At 44.3% G+C, this 18,632-nt stretch overlaps 1 protein-coding gene across 3 annotated transcripts in view; it reads right to left on the bottom strand.

Moving 5' to 3' along the window:
• The window catches only part of LOC127569802 (neural cell adhesion molecule 2-like), a 1,233,142-nt gene that overhangs the window by 297,850 nt on the left and 916,660 nt on the right, over positions 1-18,632 (bottom strand). The gene's annotated exons all lie outside the window — the stretch shown is intronic.

Raw genomic sequence — 18,632 nt, 5'->3', positions numbered from 1 at the left:
GAGTTTGTACATTCTCCCCCTGTCTGTGTGGGTTTCCTCCGGGTGTTCTGGTTTCCTCCCACATTCCAAATACGTACGGGTTAGGAAGTTGTGGGCATGCTATGTTGGTGCGACACTTGTGGCCTGCCCCCAGAACGCTCTACGCAAAAGGTGCACTTCACTGTGTGTTTTGATGTACTAATAAAGATATCTTATCTTAGTGTGCAGGTGAGTGGTGGAATCTGAGGGCAGTTGATGGCAATGTGGGGAGGAGAGGTGGGGAAAATTAGTGGGGAATGGGATTGCTCCGTGAGCCAACATGGACAAGTTGGGCTGAATGGCCTCATTTAACATTGAATGGAAATGTGGTATGTTCCAGTAGGAAAGGTCTAAGGGTTACTTCATTTTGGTCATTAGGTTGTTAAAGCAGCCTTGAGCAGTCATAGAGTCATAGAACATAGAAACAGGCTTTTCGGCCTAACTCATCCATGCTGACCAAGTTGCCTGCCTGGGCTACTCCCTTTTGACTCCATTTGGCCAATATCCCTCTAAACCATTCCTATCCATGTAGCTGTGTAAATGCCTCTTAAACATTGTTATTGTACCAGTCTCTACTACTTCCTCTGGCAGCTCGTTCCACATACCCACCACCATCTGTGTGAAAAAGTTGCCCTTCAGGTCCCTTCTAAATCTTCGTGAGATCAAATCCATTCAAATTATAAAACCAAGTTTTGTAACTTGAGGGCTATGAAAAGCCCACTTGTTTCATGTGTCAATCTGGTAAGGTTACCCAATCCCGCTGATTTTTATTCCAAACACTTGATGTGCTTGTCTGGTTGGAGCTGAGGGCAAGAGATGGCCAACGGGTGCACCATTGGGCAGAAGATACAAAAGCCTGAAAGCCCATACCACCAGGCTCAAGCACAGCTTCTATCCCACTGTTATAACACTATTAAACGGTCCCCTTGCACAATAAGATCTCTTGACCTCACAATCTACCTTGTAATGGCCTTGCACCTTATTGTCTGCCTGCACTGCACTTTCTCTGTAACTGTAACACTTTATTCTGCATTCTGTTATTGCTTTTCCCTTGTACTACCTCAATGCACTGATGTGATGAAATGATCTGTATGGATGACGTTCAAAATGAAGTCTTTCACTGTACCTCAGTACATGTGACAATAATAAACCAATTTACCAATTTATCAGTGTTGTCTTCATGACAAGAACAAATCAATAATAAGAGGAAGCTACATACATAATGGTCCCCATAATCAGGATAGAGTAATGGAGTTATGCAGCATGGAAACAGGCCCTTCAGCCCAAGGTGTCCATACTGACCAAATCACCTACTAAACTAGTTCCATTTGCTCGCATTTGGCCCATATCCCTCTAAGCCTTTCCTATCCTTGTATCTGTCTAATTGTCCTTTAAACATTGCAGTTGTACCACCCACCCCCCCACCACCACTTCCTCTGGCAGCTCACTCTGTATACCCACCTTCTGTGTGAAAGATTTGCCCCTCACGTCTCCTTTAAATTTTTCCCCTCTCACCTTAAACCTGTGCCCTCTTGTTTTACACTCCCTTACCCTGGGAATAAGATTGTGACCATTCACTTTATCCATGCCTGTGATGATCTTTTGTTGCTCTGAATGCCTTTGGGATTGTTGTGAAGCTTCTCTGCAGGAATATGCCAAGAGTAGCTTGAATCTACATGGTGTTGGAACAAGGTGTGAAAGGTGTCATTAAAATCTAAAGAATATATTTGTTGCTCACAGGATGTTAAACTGCAGTGATTAAAATAATTGAGATGCATTGAGACTGCATATTTATTACATTTACAGAGCTAAGTGTGGAACTTGCTACCAGAGGAAGTAATTTAAGTGAAGGGTGGAGAAGCATTGACCTGCTAATTCCTCCAGCAGTTTGTTTTTTGCTCCAGATTCCAGCATCTGTAGTCTCTTGTGTTTCTTGTGTCTCTTCTCTGTCCTTGGCTTATGTGAACTTTAAGTGTCTTTCCCTGAGTCTGGCCTGCTTAAACCTCCCTAATATTTTGTTCTTGATGTTGACACCATTACTAATACCAGTATGTATTAACCAATCCCAGATGAACTTAGACCACAAGACCATGAGATATAAGAACAGAATTAGGCCTTTCAGCCCATCGAGGCTGATTCTTTTTCTCTCAACTCCATTCTCCTGCCTTCTCCCTGTAACCTTTAACCCCCTTACCAATCAAGAACCTATCCATCTCTGCCTTAAATACACCCAGTGACTTGGCTTGCACAACCCTTTGTGGCAATGAATTCCACAGACTCACCACCCTCTTGCTGAAGAAATTTCTCCTCATCTCAGTTCTAAAGAGACGTCCCTTTATTCTGAGGCTGTGCCCTCGGATCCTCGACTCTCCTACTAATGGAAACATCATCTCCATGTCCATTCTATCCAGGCCTTTCAGTAATTGGTAGGTTTCAATGAAATCCCCCTCATCATCCTTCTGAACTCCATTGAGTATGTCCATAGAAGACAGAGGGTGGTGGTTGAAGGGACTTATTTGGGCTGGAGGCCTGTGAGTAGTGGTGTTCCGCAGGGATCTGTACTGGGATCTCTGCTGTTTGTAATGTACATAAATGACCTGGATGAGTATGTTGATGGATGGGTTAGTAAATTTGCAGATGATATGAAGATTGGTGGAGTTGTGAATAGTGTAGAAGACTGGCGACGGATACAGTGTGATATAGATCAGTTGCAGATGTGGGCAGAGAAATGGCAGATGGAGTTTAACCCGGATAAATGTGAGGTGTTGAACCTTGGTAGGACTAACGCCAAGAGGCAGTACACTCTTAAGGGCAAGACCCTTAACAGTGTTGAAGATCAGAGAGACCTTGGGGTGCAAGTCCATGGCTCATTGGAAGTGGCTACACAGGTAGATAGGGTGGTTAAGAAGGCTTATGGAATGCTTGCTTTCATTAATCAAGGTATTGAGTACAGGAGTCAAGAAGTTATGATGCATCTCTATAGAACTCTGGTTAGGCCACATTTAGAGTATTGCGTGCAATTCCAGTCACCTCACTATAGGAAGGATGTTGAGGCTTTAGAGAGGGTGCAGAGGAGATTTACTAGGATGCTGCCTGGATTAGAGGGCATGTGCTATCAGGAGAGGCTGGACAAACTTGGGCCCTTTCCTCCGGAGTGGCGGAGGCTAAGGGGTGATCTGTTGGAAGTGTATAAAATTATGAGGGGCATAGATAGCGTGGACGAGCAATATCTTTTTCCCATTATTGAGCGATCCAGTACCAGAGGGCATGCATTTAAGGTGAGAGGGAGTAGGTTCAGAAGAGACGTGAGGGTAAGTTTTTTACTCAGAGAGTAGTGGATGCCTGGAATGCATTGTCTGATAGGGTAGTTGAGGCAAATTCAATGGGGGCTTTTAAGAGGGGCTTGGATGGGCACATGAATGAGAAGAAAATGGAGGGATATGGTCATTCTGTAGGTAGGAGGGATTAGCTACGTTGGCACAACATTGTGGGCTGAAGGGCCTGTTCTGCGCTGTACTGTTCTATGTTCTATCAGTACAGGCCCAGAGCCATCAAACATGCCTTATAAGTTAAGCCTTTCATTCCCGGGATCATTCTTGTGAACCTCCTCTGGACCCTCTCCAGGGCCAGCACATCTTTCCTTAGATACAGGGCCCAAAACTTGGCAATGGGCTACTTTCTTGCTTGATGAAACTGATTGGTTAACTGGGCTACCTCAGCTGACAAGTTAAACTCAACACTCTCATTGTAGGACAACTATCACCAGGGATATGTCAGGGATTTTTGTTTCACTGAGACAGTAGTTAGAATCTGGAGGAGGTGGTGCAGGCAGATACTCTCACAACATTTACGGAGCATCTAAACAAGTTTTTCACTGTACCTCAGTACATGTGACAATAATAAATCAATTACCAATTCCAATGTCCTAAACATTGTGTCCTATCTCTCAGCTTCACCTGAGTGATTGCTGGCCTATGTAGCATGTCTCCATTCATTTCAGGAACGAGGTAAGAAGAGGGAAGTGGCTTATTTATATTTTCCCTTATCAATGTGTTTTTAATTAATTTCTGGAATTTTAAGAATTGTGGCAAGAATTTAGGTAACCTGTGAGGAATAAAATAGGCTCGGGTAAAAATGGTATAAACGTGGGTAGCTGATGGTCGGCCAAGGCTTGATGGGCTGAAGGGTCTGTTTCTGTGCTGTATGAGCCCATGACTCTAATTACTTAAATCTGGTTGAATTATTTTTAAATGCTTTGACTGTCAGATGGTTAGAAATTGTTCAAAGGCCTTCTACAGCAATAGGGTGTCTAAAGACCATCACGGAATTGGAAGCAAGGTCCAGTGACCCATAGCCTGGGGCTGAGTCGCTGCTCATTGACTGTTCCGTAGAGTCATACAGCCTGGAGTCAGGCCCTTTGGCCCAACTGGCCCATGCTGACTGTGTTGCCCAGTGAGCTAGTCCCATCTGCCCACGTTTGACCATAGCCCTCTAAACCTCTCCTATCCATGTACTTATTCAGATGGCTTTTAAATGTTGCTAATGTGCCCGCCTCAACCACTATTTCTGGCAGCTCGTTCCAAAAATGCACCACCCTTTGCGTGAAGGAGCTGCCCCTGATGTCCCTTTTAAATCTCTCGCCTCTGATCTTAAACCTATGCTCTCTTGTTTTTATCACCCCCTCCCTGGGAAAAAGACAATGAGCTTTCACCCTGTCTGTGCCCCTCATGATTTTATATACCTCTATCAGGTCACCCCTCAATCTCCAACCCCTCATTTTTTGGGATGGCTGGGTTTCCAGGGTGATCCAGGGAGGGCATGCAGGTGGCTACATTGTCCAATGGTGATGGTGAGAATCCATCAATCAGATTTGAGGGAATGAGATGGAAATTACTCTTTTATTTGCCACACTTCTTAAACTCAATGCCCCAAGGGTAAATTTCTATCTCATCTTCTGTAAAAGGGGTGTGTTGGATCAACTACTTCTGTGGCAGAAGATCTGATGGAACGGTTGCTACCCAACATAAACCAATTGGCTTCATTCCAGCTGATAATTAGGTTTTATTGATCTCACTTGTCGAATTTTTGTTAAAACATCAAGCAGTACACAGCCACAAAAAACCTAAAAGGTTTCAGACGATATTTCAAGTGGCTCTAACTTCCTCTAATGGATCTCAAGGCTCAGTCATCAGTTCTTCTATTGGGGAGTTTTATTCTCTCTCAGCTAATTACCAGCATCGCTTTCATTATGGTAATCTCTTGAAGCAGGAGTATTTTCTGCAGACTAATTGTTCCAACTAGCAAGAAGGAAAATCATTTAATTTGTTCTCGGAATGTATTTAACTGCCAGCCGTGAGATTAGTAGACTGAAGCCAGGTGAGTAAACATGCCACAACTTACACCAGAAATATAAACAACAGTCAGAAGGATGCCGTGAACAACCTCATGCTCAAAATATGTTTTACAGTCAAACAATAATTCTGTAATACAGTCACTATTGGAACATGGGAAACATTGTGGACAACTTGTGCAAAGCAGGCTCCCATAGAGTCATAAAAACATATAGCATAGCAACAGGTTCTTTTGCACCACCATATCCATGCCGACAGTGACACCTATCTAGGCTAATCCCATGTGCCCACATTAGACCTTTCCCATCCAAATACTTGTCCTAACTCTTTTTAAATGCTGTGATAGTATCTGCCTCCACCACCTCCTCTGGCAGCTCATTCCAGATATTCACCGCCCCCTTGTGTGAAAAACTTGCCCCTTTAAATTTCTTCCCTCTTCACTTTAAACCTGCGCTCTCTGGTTCTAGATTCCCCTACCCTGGGGAAAAGATTCATGATGTCTGCTTGATGCAGACTAGGGCCTAAAGTTCTGCTTCCCTGCCCTATGAACCCCTGATGCTCCATGACTCTAATGTCCATGGGGGAAAGTGTTACAGACACTAGGTTCCTGGTCCACTGCCTAAAGACTGTATTGATCTGCAGACACGGGTTCAAATCCCACCATGGCAGCTGGGGAATTGAAATTTCAGTCAGTAAATTAAATCTGGCAATAAAAACTATTTTTTTGTAGTTTTAACTGTGGATCTACTGGGTTGTTGTTTAAAGCTCATTGGATTAGTGGGGAGGAAATCTGCTCTCCTTACCCTGCCTGGACTTTTATGTGACTCCAGACCCACCAACGTGGTTGACACTTAACCTGCTTTGTGAGATAGAGTCATAGAGTCATACAGCAGGGAAACAGGCCCTTCAGCCCAACTGGTCCATGCAGACCAAGGTTCTCATTTGCCCACGTTTGGCCCATATCCCTCTGAACCTTTTCTATCCATGCACCTGAGCAAGTGCCTTTTAAATGTTATTAATGTACCTGCCTCAACCACTTCCGCTGTCAGCTCGTTCTATATACTGACCATTCTCTGGGTGAAAAGTTGCCCCTCAGGTTCCTATTATCTCTCTCCCCTCTCACCTTAAACCTATGCCCTCTAGTTCTTGATTTCCCAACCCTGGGAAAAAAGACTGTGCGCATTCACCCATCTGTACCCCTTATGGTTTTATACACCTCTGTAAGATCACCCTTCATTCTCCTACATTCCAATGAATAAAGTCCTAGTCTGCTTAACATCTCTCCATAGCTCAGTTCCTCAAATCCTGGCAACATCCTCGTAAATCTCTTCTGCGCTCTTTCCAACACTCCGGGATGGACAACACACAAATGCCAACCTTGCTTAATAGGTCCTCATCCCAAGAAGGAATAGATGAATCCCAGCAAAGGTGTTTGAACATTCAGAAGATTCTTGTCAGTGTGCTCCCTTTGTAAATATGTAATTCAATGGAGCCACTTGACACACTCAAAATATTGAAGCAAACAATGTCATTGCAGCTAATGAAATTGTATTCAATTGCCTGCTGTTACCTTTGTTCTTAAAAGTATAAAAAAAACCCATGTAATTTGAGTTTGGGAGACTCTACTGAGAGGGTCTCCAGGAGAATGCCTGCTTGTTGTAATGAATAAAGACCTTTTATATCAACCCATTTCAGTGTCTCTCTGGTGACTTAGTTCATAGCCACAACACAGATGAGGTGGTGGAATATGTCAGATTGTATCAGGAAATGGAAGAAGAGGGTAGTCTGAGAATGCATGAGTGCTACATCAATTTGGGTGGAGCTTGGGGCACTAACGACCAGTGGTAGTGGCCCGTGGTCCCCTGAACTGTAACTGTAGTGTTAGGCAGAAAATAGCAGAGTATTTGATGAGGATAATACAGTAATCATGGTACATTTTAATCTTTATATTCATTGAGAAGGAATATTTTCTGCAATAGTCTGGAGGATGTTCATAGAATGCATCAGAGATCAACTTGAAATCAGTGAGTTGGATCTAGTATTGTACAACAAGAGAGATAATTACTAACGTGGCAAAGAAAGCTCTGGGGAAGAGTAATCATAATTTTGATAAATTTTATATTGAGTCTGTGAGTAATTTAATTAAATTTGCAACTGTGATCTTAATGCTGATGACACAAAACTAAGCGGTAGTGTAGGCAATGGGGAGGACGCAGAGAGACTTCAGGGGGATATAGACAGGCTAAGTGAATGGGCAAGGGTATTGGCAGACGGAATACAGAGTGGAAAAGTGTGAAGTCATCCACTTTTGGGAGCAAGCTTTTTAAACAGTGTGAGACTGAAAGGTGTTGGCAGTTAGAGGTACAAGGTGTCCTTGTACATGAATCATTGAAAGTTATGAGGCAGACTTCCAAGCAATTGGGAAGGCAAATGATACGTTTGTCCTTATTACAAGAGGATTTGAATAGAAGAGCTGAGACATCTTGCTCCAATTATATATAGTCCAGGTGAGACCTCAGCTGGAATACTGTGTGCAGGTCTGGTCTCCCGACCTGAGAAAGGATGTGTTTGTAATGGAGAGAGTAAAGTGAAGGTTCGCCAGATTGATTTCTGGTCTGGGGGATGTGGGTGGTTGTCAAATGAAGAGAGATTCATCAGACAAAGTCTCGAGTTTAAAAAAAAATGTGAGATGATCCATTTGAAACATACAGGAGTCCGAGGGAGGTTGAAGGATATTTGTGGAGTTGACGTTGGGGTGTCTAGAACCCTGGTTGGGAATTAAGAAGCAGGGGTCACAGTCTAAGAACAAGGGTTTGGCAATTTAGAACTGAGATGAGAAAAAATTTCTTCATTCAGAGGGTGATGAATCTCTGGAATTCTCTACCCAAGAGGGCTGTGGGGAATCAGTTGCTGGGTACATCCATGATAGAGATTGATCAATATTAAGAGAATCAAGGGATACAGGGTTAGTGCAAGAAAGTGGTACTGAGGTAAAATATCAGCCATGACCTTATTGAATAAGATGCAAATAAGCTTTTCATTGCACCTGTGCATACATGTACTTGTGCACATGACAATAAACTCGACTTTGAATGGTGGAGCAGACATGCAGGACCAAATGGCCTATACCTGCTTCTACTTTTATGTTATTATGGCAGAGCATAAAGCAACTTAACTCTAGTGGATTACAAAAGTAAGTTGAAAGTGATCTGGTAGGTAAACAATGGAAGTCTTGAAACCTGATTGATACAAGGTTCCTCAGTATTTAGGTCCCTTATTTCTTCTGGTATAATCAATTGATTATTAAAAATAGAAGGCATGAGTAAGAAGTTTGCAGATTGTTGTGAGAAATCCACATGGCTGTCACGTGACAGTAACAACAGTGACCCCCGCTGACCGGAGGACAGCATTGCTCCTCTGATCGGAAGTGATACTACTGTCACTCAAGGTGCAGCTCCACCCACCCCTCAGGTGTGGGAGTACCTTTTGCCTCTGAACTTGCCTGACCACTCTGAACCTGCCTGACCATTGGCTGTGGCAGGAACCCTTGTCTTTGACTCCCACACCACTGGCTCGTTTAAATCACAACAGTGAGGCTCCACCCAGCCTCCTTGCACCATAAAAAGGGCTGCATCCCCTAGCCCTTCCTCTTTGATGACCCCAGGAGTAGTGAGACAACGCTGCAGAGATCATTGGTAAGAGTGCATCACCACATGGTCAGGGAGCATTTCACTCAGACTCAGGGAGCATTAAGGGCCAATGCTAGTGTGGGTCAGGCATTGAAGTGTTATATCCTGAAGTTGTACATTGTTATTGTGTGCTTGCTTGTATCTGTGTGTGTGTGTGTGTGTGTGTGTATTCTACCCCAGTTGCGATTCCCCTCTCGTGTTCGTGGTATCTTGTGCTTGAGTGAGCGTGTGTCTATTCCCATCCATTCTGTCCCGCATTTGCTTTTGTGATTAAACTAGTTTTGGTCTACAAAGCTCGTGTCCAGAGTCCTTGATCCTTAGATAAGAACGATTTCACACAACACAGATAAAAGAAAGACTGGCTAACATTTCTCATGTTTACAGGGTGCAAATGCTCTTGTTCACATCAACGGCATTGAGGTCGAGAGGGTTGAAAGCTTTAAGTTCCTAGGAGTGAACGTCACCAATAGCCTGTCCTGGTCCAACTATGTAGAAGCCACGACCAAGAAAGCTCACCAGCGCCTCTACTTCCTCAGGAGGCTAAAGAAATTTGGCATGTCCCCTTTGATACTCACCAATTCTTATTGATGCACCATAGAAGACATCCTATCCAGATGCATCACGGCTTGGTATGGTGACTGCTCTGGCTGAGACTGCAGAGAGTTGTGGATACAGCTCAGCACATCACAGAAATCAGCCTCCCCTCCATGGACTCTGTCTATACTTCTCACTGCCTTGGTAAAGCAGCCAGCATAATCAAATATCCCACCCACCCTGGATATTCTCTCCTCTCCTCCCTCCCGTCGGGCAGAAGATACAAAAGCCTGAAAGCACGTACCACCAGGCTCAAGGACAGCTTCTATCCCGCTGTTATAAGACTATTGAACGGTTCCCTCGTACGATAAGATGGACTCTTCATCTCACAATCTACCTCACCATGGCCTTGCACCTTATTGTCTGCCTGCACTGCACTTTCTCTGTAACTGTAACACTTTATTCTGCATTCTGTTATTGTTTTCCTTTGTACTACCTCAATGCACTGATGTGATGAATTGATCTGTATGGATGGCATGCAAAACAAAATTTTTCACTGTACCTTGGTACATGTGACAATAAATAAGTTATAAGATAAGATATTTATTTATTAGTCACATGTACATCAAAACACACAGTGAAATGCGTCTTTTTGCGTTACTGAGAATGTGCTGGGGGCAGCCCCCAAGTGTCGCCACTCTTCCAGCGCCAACATAGCATGCCCACAGCTCCTAACTTGTACGTCTTTGGAATGTGGGAGGAAACTGGAGCATCCGGAGGAAACCCACGCAGACACGGGGAGAATGTACAAACTTCTAACAGACAACGACCGGAATTGAACCTGGGTCACTGGCGCTGTAACAGTGTTAGGCTAACTGCTACACTAAATAAACTAATTTACCAATTTACCTGTTTACTAATTTACTGATGACATAGAATGAGGCCGTTCGGCCCTTCAAGTCTATGCTAGTTCTGGAGCAAACCCATTCCTCCACTTATTTCCTTGCAACACACTCTCACTGATATGCCCACCAACATTTTCTGCCCATCCACCTACATCAGGGAGCATTTACAGCAGCCAATTAACCTAGAAGCCAACATGTCTTTGGGCTGCATGGTGCACAATGAGGGTGAAGGCTGGTGGACTGGGGGAAGACATCAGTGGGTTTGGTCAGGTGGCAGCAAAGTGGGAAATGGGAGATGTGCGAGATAATGCAGTTGGGGAGGACAAAGTGAGCAAGGAACACATGCTAAATGGTAGGATACTGAGAAGTGTACATCCATGGATCCCTGAAGGTAGCAGGACCACTAGCTACAATAGTGAGAGAGGGTAGGTAAGGTACATTTATCTTAGCCACTTTCTTCCTATGTATATATCTATGGAAACACTTCCTGTTTGGTTTGATATTGCACACAGGTTTTCTTTTTAAAATCAATTTTCTACCTACTTATGAGCTTTCTAGCCTTTCGTTCCTGGAAACTAAAAAACTTCCCACTCCTCTGGCCTACCATCATCCCTTGAGACTTCTAATGCTCTACTTTTCAATTTAACATTATCCTTGATCCCCTTTGTTAACCACAGATTGTGGCACTTCCTCATGGAATCACTCTTTCTTACAAGGATAAGTTCCTGTTGAGTGTTATGGACCAGATGTTTTGAATATCTGCTACTGTTCCTCTTAGCTTCTTTTCCCTGTCCACCTTAGATAACCCCACCTTCATACCATTATAATTGCCTTGATTTAAGTTGAAGGCAGTGGTTATGGTCCTGTGGTGTTCATCCTCCAACTGGAATTCTATCATATTGTGGTTTCTACCTCCTTTGGGATCTTTAATCATAAGATCTCTTATTAATTCTTCCTCATTCTTATGATCAGATCTGAAATAGCCTGTTCCCAGGTAGGTTCTGCAGCATGCTGTTCTAAAAAGCAATCCCTGACGCACTCCACAAATTCTCCTTTTACGGTACCCTTACCAGGTTTGGTTTGTCCAACCAATACATAAATTAAAATCTCCTATGACAACCACTGTACCCTTCACACAAACTCCAGATGTTTTCCTATTTAACCTCTGCCCTCTAGAGAGATCAAGCAAGCTTGTCACCAGACTCCGAGACCTAGGACTCAACACCTCCCTCTGTAACTGGATCCTTGACTTTCTAACAAACAGACCACAATCAGTGAGGATAGGCAGCAATTCCTCCGGCACGATTATTCTCAACACTGGTGCCTCACAAGGCTGCGTCCGCAGCCCTCTACTCTACTCCCGATACACTCATGACTGTGTGGCCAGATTCTGCTCTAACTCCATCTACAAGTTTGCAGATGATACCACCGTTGTAGGCCGTATGTCAAACAGCAATGAGTTGGAGTACAGGAAGGAGATAGAGAGCTTAGTGGAATGGTGTCATGACAACAACCTTTCCCTCAATGTCAACAAAACTAAAGAGCTGGTCATTGACTTCAGGAAAGGGTGCGGTGTACATGAACCTGTCTAAATCAATGGTGCTGAGGTCGAGAGGGTTGAGAGCTTCAAGTTCCTGGGTGTGAACATCACCAACAGCCTGTAATGGTCAAATCATGTAGAAGCCACGGCCAAGAAAGCTCACCAGCACCTCTACTTCCTCAGGAGACTAAAGAAATTTGGTTTATCCCCTTTGACTCTCACCAACTTTTACCGATGCACCATAGAAAGCATCCTATCTGGATGTATCACAGCTTGGTACGGCAACTGCTCTGCCCAAAACCACTAGGAGCTGCAGAGAGTTGTGGACACAGCCCAGCGTATCACGGACACCAGCCTCCCCTCCTTGGACTCTGTCTTTACCTCTCGTTGTCTTGGTGTAGCAGCCAGCAGAATCAAAGACCCCACCCACCTGGGACATTCTCTCTTCTCTCCTCTTCCATCGGGTAGAAGATACAGGCATGTACCACCAGACTTAAGGACAGCTTCTACCCCACTGTGATAAGACTATTGAACAGTTCCCTTATACAATGAGATGGACTCTGACCTCATGATCTACCTTGTTGTGACCTTGCACCTTATTGCACTGCACTTTCTCTGTAGCTGTGACACTTTACTCTGTACTGTTATTGTTTTTACCTGTATTACATCAATGCACTCTGTACTAACTCAATGTAACTGCACTGTGTAATGAATTGACCTGTACGATCGGTTTGTAAGACAAGCTTTTCACTGTACCTTGGTACAAGTGACAATAATAAACCAATACCAATACATTTTGGGGCCCATTAGGACACTCCCACCGTGTCTTCTTTCCCCTGCTGTTCACGATTCTGACCCCAAATCATTCTACATTATGATCTACTACCTCTACATCATGACTCAACACCACTCTGGTACCTTCCTTGATTAATAACGCTATCCTGCCTCTTTTCCACTTTGGTCTTTTCTTTTGGAACATCATATAACATAGAGTCCTGGTCACCCAGCAACTACGTCTCTGTAATATGAATTAAATCATACTTATATGTTGCTGTCTGTGCTGCCAATTCATGTACCTTGTTGCAATTGCTACGTGCATTCAAGTGAAGATGATTAAGCTTTGTTCTTTTGTAGTTTTTACTGTGTCTGCTCTGTACTGTAGACTTTTGCTTGCATTTTCTGCCCCAGCCTGTCGCACTTTGCTTACCATTTTCCCTCAAACTATCCTACCACCGTGCTCTCATTTCTTCTTGATTTAAACATCCTGTTTTTGTAGCCTCCCCCTCTCTCCCCCACCCACCCCCAGAGTCATAGAGTCATACAGCACAGAAACAAGTCCTTTGGCCCAACCAGTCCATGCTGACCAACCAGTCCATGCTGACCAAGATTGACCTGTACGATCGGTTTGTAAGACAAGCTTTTCACTGTACCTTGGTACAAGTGACAATAATAAACTAGCATCTAAGCTAGTCCCATTTGCCCAAGTTTGGCCCATGTCCCTCTAAATCTTTCCAATCCATGTACCTGTCCAGGTGCCTTTTAAATGTTGTTAATGTACCAGCCTCAACCATTTCCTCTGGCAGCTCATTCCATATGTAGACCATCCTCTGGGTGAAAAAGTTGCCCCTCAGGTTCCTATTAAATCTTTCGCTTCTCACCTTAAACCTATGCCCTCTAGTTCTTGATTCCCCAACCCTGGGAAAAAGACCAAGTGCATTCACCCTATCTATGCCCCTCATGATTTAATACAACTCTATAAGAACACTCCTCATTCTCCTACGCTCAAATGAATAAAGTCCTAGCCTGCTTAACCTCTCTCTATAACCCAGTGCCTCGATCCCTCAACATCCTCATAAATCCTTTCTGCACGTTTTCCTGCTTAATGGCATTAACACCCAGTTAAGTTAAAGCCCTGTCTACGAGCCTATTTATGTGATTCTCCAAGACACTTGTCCCCGCATGTTCCAACTGAAGTCCATCCCAACAAAACAGCTTTCTCCTTCCCCAGTGCTGGTGCCAGTTTCCCATGAATGGAATCATTTTTACCTCACCAATCTTTGAGTCACACATGTACCTCCTTGCCGCTCTTGCTCTGCGAAATCTTGGATCTCACTTTGCTCCTCACTGTTCTCCATTTGCACCAATGTCAAACGCTAAAATGAGTCATCTGTTTTGCTCTTGGTTTAATTCAAGGAACTGACCTCAGACTCAAAGCCAACTTTAGGTTTTGATACAGAATCAATTCATTTCACACTGTGCTATCAATGTGCCTTAAAATCCACTAAAGCTGACACTTTCAGCCACACAACACTGTCAATTATTGCTTCATTGAGCACCTTTGCTCCATCCACCGTAACAGCCAGGACTTCCCGGTGGCCACCCACTTCAGTTCCGCATCCCATTCCCATACTGACATGCCTATCCATGGCCTCCTCTACTGCCATGTTGAGGCCAGATGCAGGTTGGAGGAACAACACCTCATCTTCTGACTTGGGAGTCTCCAACCTGACGGCCTCAACATCGATTTCTCTAACTTCTGCTAACCCCACCCCTTCTTTATCTTCACCCCCTCCCCCACACTACTTTGTCTTCCGCTATTCCTATGGGTCCCTTCCCCCGCCTTGATGACCTGCCCATCTCCTCTCCTCCCCTCCCCCATCCTTTATTCCACGGTCCACTGCCCTCTCCTACCAGATTCCTTCTTCTTCAGTCCTTTGCCTCTTCTACCTGTCACCCCTCAGCTTATTACATCTTCCCCCCTCCCCCCCACCTTCCCCTTCTCACCTGGACTCACCTATCCCCTGCCTGTGTGTGCTCCTCTCCCTCCCTCCACTTTCTTATTCTGACTTCTGCCCTCTTCCTTTCCAGTCCTGATTAAGGGTCCCGACCGGAAATGTCGACTGTTTATTTCCCTCCACGGATGCTGCCTGACCTGCTGAGTTCCTCCAGCACTTTTTCTGTATTACTCCAGATTCCAGCATCTGCGGAATTTCTTGTGTCTTGTTTACCTTTTTCATTTTTAATCACCCTATTCAGAATTTTGTATTTGTATCAATTTATAATATCTTATTTTGTTATTTAAAGCAATTTTGATGCTTTTAAAGTGTCTCTGTTTATTAAACTCTCACATAGCCTCACAGACGTTGAGTCTCTGCTTTCCACAACCCTTGGCACCCTGCTCACCCTGTCAAAGGTTGTTGGTCTGTTCTGTGCTCAGCAGGAGACCAGCTGTGGCCTCATCATTGCTGGGTCCTCAATGCACTTCCCCACCTGATTCTGGAGGTTCAAGACAATTGTACTCATACACCTGTCCCAACGAGATGTAAGTGTGTAAAGAGGACAAGGAGGGGTGGGTGAAATTGACCACAGCTGGCCAGCTGTTCACTCAGTGATTTAGAAAATTCACCTCTTGGCTTCGCCCTCACCCATGAACTTCAGCTCATCCACTCAACCAGGACTCTGCTCACCCTAACACCCCAAACCCTGTTCATGCATCACCCTTTTGCTTGCTGATTTAAATTGGTTCCCAATCAGCAATGACTTGATTACAGGGTTGAGCAAGGAATAATGAAGGAATGAAGAGCTTCCTCCGTCCCTATTTCACTCCTCCAGAAAAAATCGCTCTCTCGTCTCTTCATCCAGATCTGCAATGACATGGATGAGTTGGGCTGAAGGGCCTGTTTCCATCCTCCATAACCCCATGACTCTATAACCCTTGCAGACTTCCACACTCTTCCAATTTTTGCCTCTTATTCCAGATTTTTGTCCCACTCCCAGTGACGGACATGCCTTCAGCTGCCTGACTCTAAGCCCTGTCTCTACCTCTCCCTGCTACTTTAAGACATCCTTAAGATCTTTGACCAACCTTTAGTCACCTGTCCGATTATTTCCTTAAACGGTTTAGGGTTAAATTTTGTCTGAGATTCATTTCTGTGTGCCTTAGAACTTGCTATATTAAAAGCACTTTATAATGCAGTTTTCCCTTCCTTATGCTGCACAGCATGTGGACTTCAAGGTATTGAGTTGCTTTTGTGAGATGATAATCAATTACATTCTTTATTGTTTTCCACTGGTAATTTTCCTTCCCTGGAATAAAATGTGCACTGGAAGTCTCCCATCCCCATTGATTTCGTATCACAGACCATTTACATCTTGGCCTTGGCAACTGAACATTCAGTTGTATTATCAGTGAGAGCCCTCTGGATAAATGAATGATTCTCATCTGATTCTCAGCAGTTTAACCTCCCGGTAAATGGCGATCAACTGATCAACTGAATAGAATGCTTGCTCTATTCCTTCTCTGAAAAGGATAGGGATCTGCTAACTTACACATACCTATTGCAGAGCAGAAGAGGACCATCTAATCCTTGCTCTCAGCAGACAATCTCATCTTCTTATTCACCAGTACCTCTGCAATTTATTCTTTCTCGCATGCCCATTGACTCCTCTTTGATTCTTTGGCCACTTACCTGCGCCAAGGAGTAAATTACAGTGGCCAATTAACCTACCAGCACATCTTTGGGAAGCGGGAGGAAAATGGAGCATCAAGGGGAAACCTAGATGTTCCCAGAGAGAATGTTTAAACTCCACACAGACAAGACTGGAGGTCAGGATCGAACCCAGGACTCTGGAGCTATGGGGCACTGGTTGTAACTGCAGCGCCACTATACTGTCACTTGCCTGTTCTGGCTCACGGCATTCAGGCAGAGACTATAAGACTGTAAGATATAGGAGCAGAATTAGGCCATTCAGCCCATCGAGTCTGCTCCACCATTCAATCATGGCTGATTGCTTTCAACCCCTTTCTCTCACCTTCTCCCCGTAACCCTTAACCCCATATGGTAGCATTTAACGAGTAACATTTGTACCATAATATCTCCAGGCAATGATTTAGAACTTATAGGGGAACTGGCACAGAAGAGGAATTATTTGGAATCGGAACTGGTTTATTATTGTACTACCGGGCAGACACAGTAGCATAGCAGTTAGTGTAACGCTATTACAGCGCCAACGACCTGGGTTCAATTCCGGCTGCTGTCTGTAAGGAGTTTGTACGTTCTTTCCATGACTGCATGGGTTTCCTCCGGGCGCTCCGGTTTCCTCGCACATTCCAAAGGCATACGGGTTAGGAAGCTGTGGGCATGCTATGTTGGCGCTGGAAGCATGGCGACACTTGCGGGCTGCCCCCAGCACACTCTACACAAAAGATGCATTTCACTGTGTGTTTCGATGTACATGTGACTTATAAAGATAGCTTATCGTATCTTGTCACATGTACCGAGATCCAGTGAAATACCTTTGGCTGCGTGCCATCCGGACAGATTATTCCATAGTCAGAGGTAGATCAGCAATGCTCATAGTGAGTGGCGGGGCAGGTTTGAAGGCATGAGTGGTGTACTCCTGCTCCTGTATTCCCGTGTTCCAGATCAGACAGGGAAAGATTGGGATCCCTGAAGAAGTCCAGCCTTCTGCTCCAGTTAAGTTTGTTCCTGGATGTCTGTGCTGTGTTGGTGGGCTTCTCATGCGGTGGGCCAGACATCTTCAGGTTTGTCTTTACGATGAGTCTGTGCCACTTTAATCTCTGGTGCAAGACCAGTGGGGAGAGATGGGTGCCCTCGGTACGCTAAGTAGAAGTTGATTTCCTTCTTATTTGATGTAATTCAGTTAATTTAAACCAGTTAAGTGTGTGTCATTGTTTGAAGACACAAGAGACTGCAGATGCTGGAATATGGAGTGAAAAATGAGCTGATGGAGGAAGTCAGCAATATCTGTGGAGGGAAATGGACAGTCGGCATTTTGGGTCGAGACCCTTCATCTGGCCTGAAAGATAGAGGGGAGATAGTGAGTATAAAGAGGTGAGGGGGAGGGATGGAGCAAGAGCTGGCAAGTGATAGGTGGATCCAGGTGAGGACGGGTTGCTTGGCAGATGGAGTCAGGTGCAGGAGGGAAGGGTGGAGATAGCGACAGAGGCTGGGAGGTGATGAGTGTGTGTTGAAGTCAAAGTCAAAGTCGAGTTTATTGTCATATGCACAAGTACATGTGTGCACAGGTGCAATGAAAAACTTACTTGCAGAAGCATCACAAGCACAGAGCATCATATAAGCAGCATTCACAAGAAAAACATGAATTAAACATAAATTATACACAATTTTTACAAGAAAAAAAAACACAATTAGAACAAAATTCTCACCTTGCTCCTTATGCATCTAACCAGGTCTGAAACATTAACCTTAACTCTCTTTTTCCCTCCACAGATGCTGCCTCACCAGTTGAGTAACTTCAGCATTTTATGATTTTATTTCATATTTCCAGCACTTGCAATATTTTGCTTTTCTATACTCATCTAATCAAAGATCCAAGCAGTCATTCTGCTTGGCTGAAGATATGCTCTGTTATCTACAGGGCAATTTGCCATATTATCTGTAGGGCTCCAGGCAGCTTGGTTAGAAACAGCCGCCATCTGTGTCTGTGCATTATGAGCTTCAAAGGGTAGGTTAAATGACTCTGAAAGCAAGGATCTTTACAGACAGACTGTCTCCGTGCAATATGACTGAAACACCAATATATTTTACCATTTGAACATTTGCAGTTGGAT

The sequence above is a fragment of the Pristis pectinata genome, chromosome 4 (genome assembly GCF_009764475.1).
Source record: "Pristis pectinata isolate sPriPec2 chromosome 4, sPriPec2.1.pri, whole genome shotgun sequence".
Lineage (NCBI taxonomy): Eukaryota > Metazoa > Chordata > Chondrichthyes > Rhinopristiformes > Pristidae > Pristis > Pristis pectinata.
Note: the sequence above shows the minus strand (reverse complement) of the source record. Positions and strands in the feature narration are given on the sequence as shown.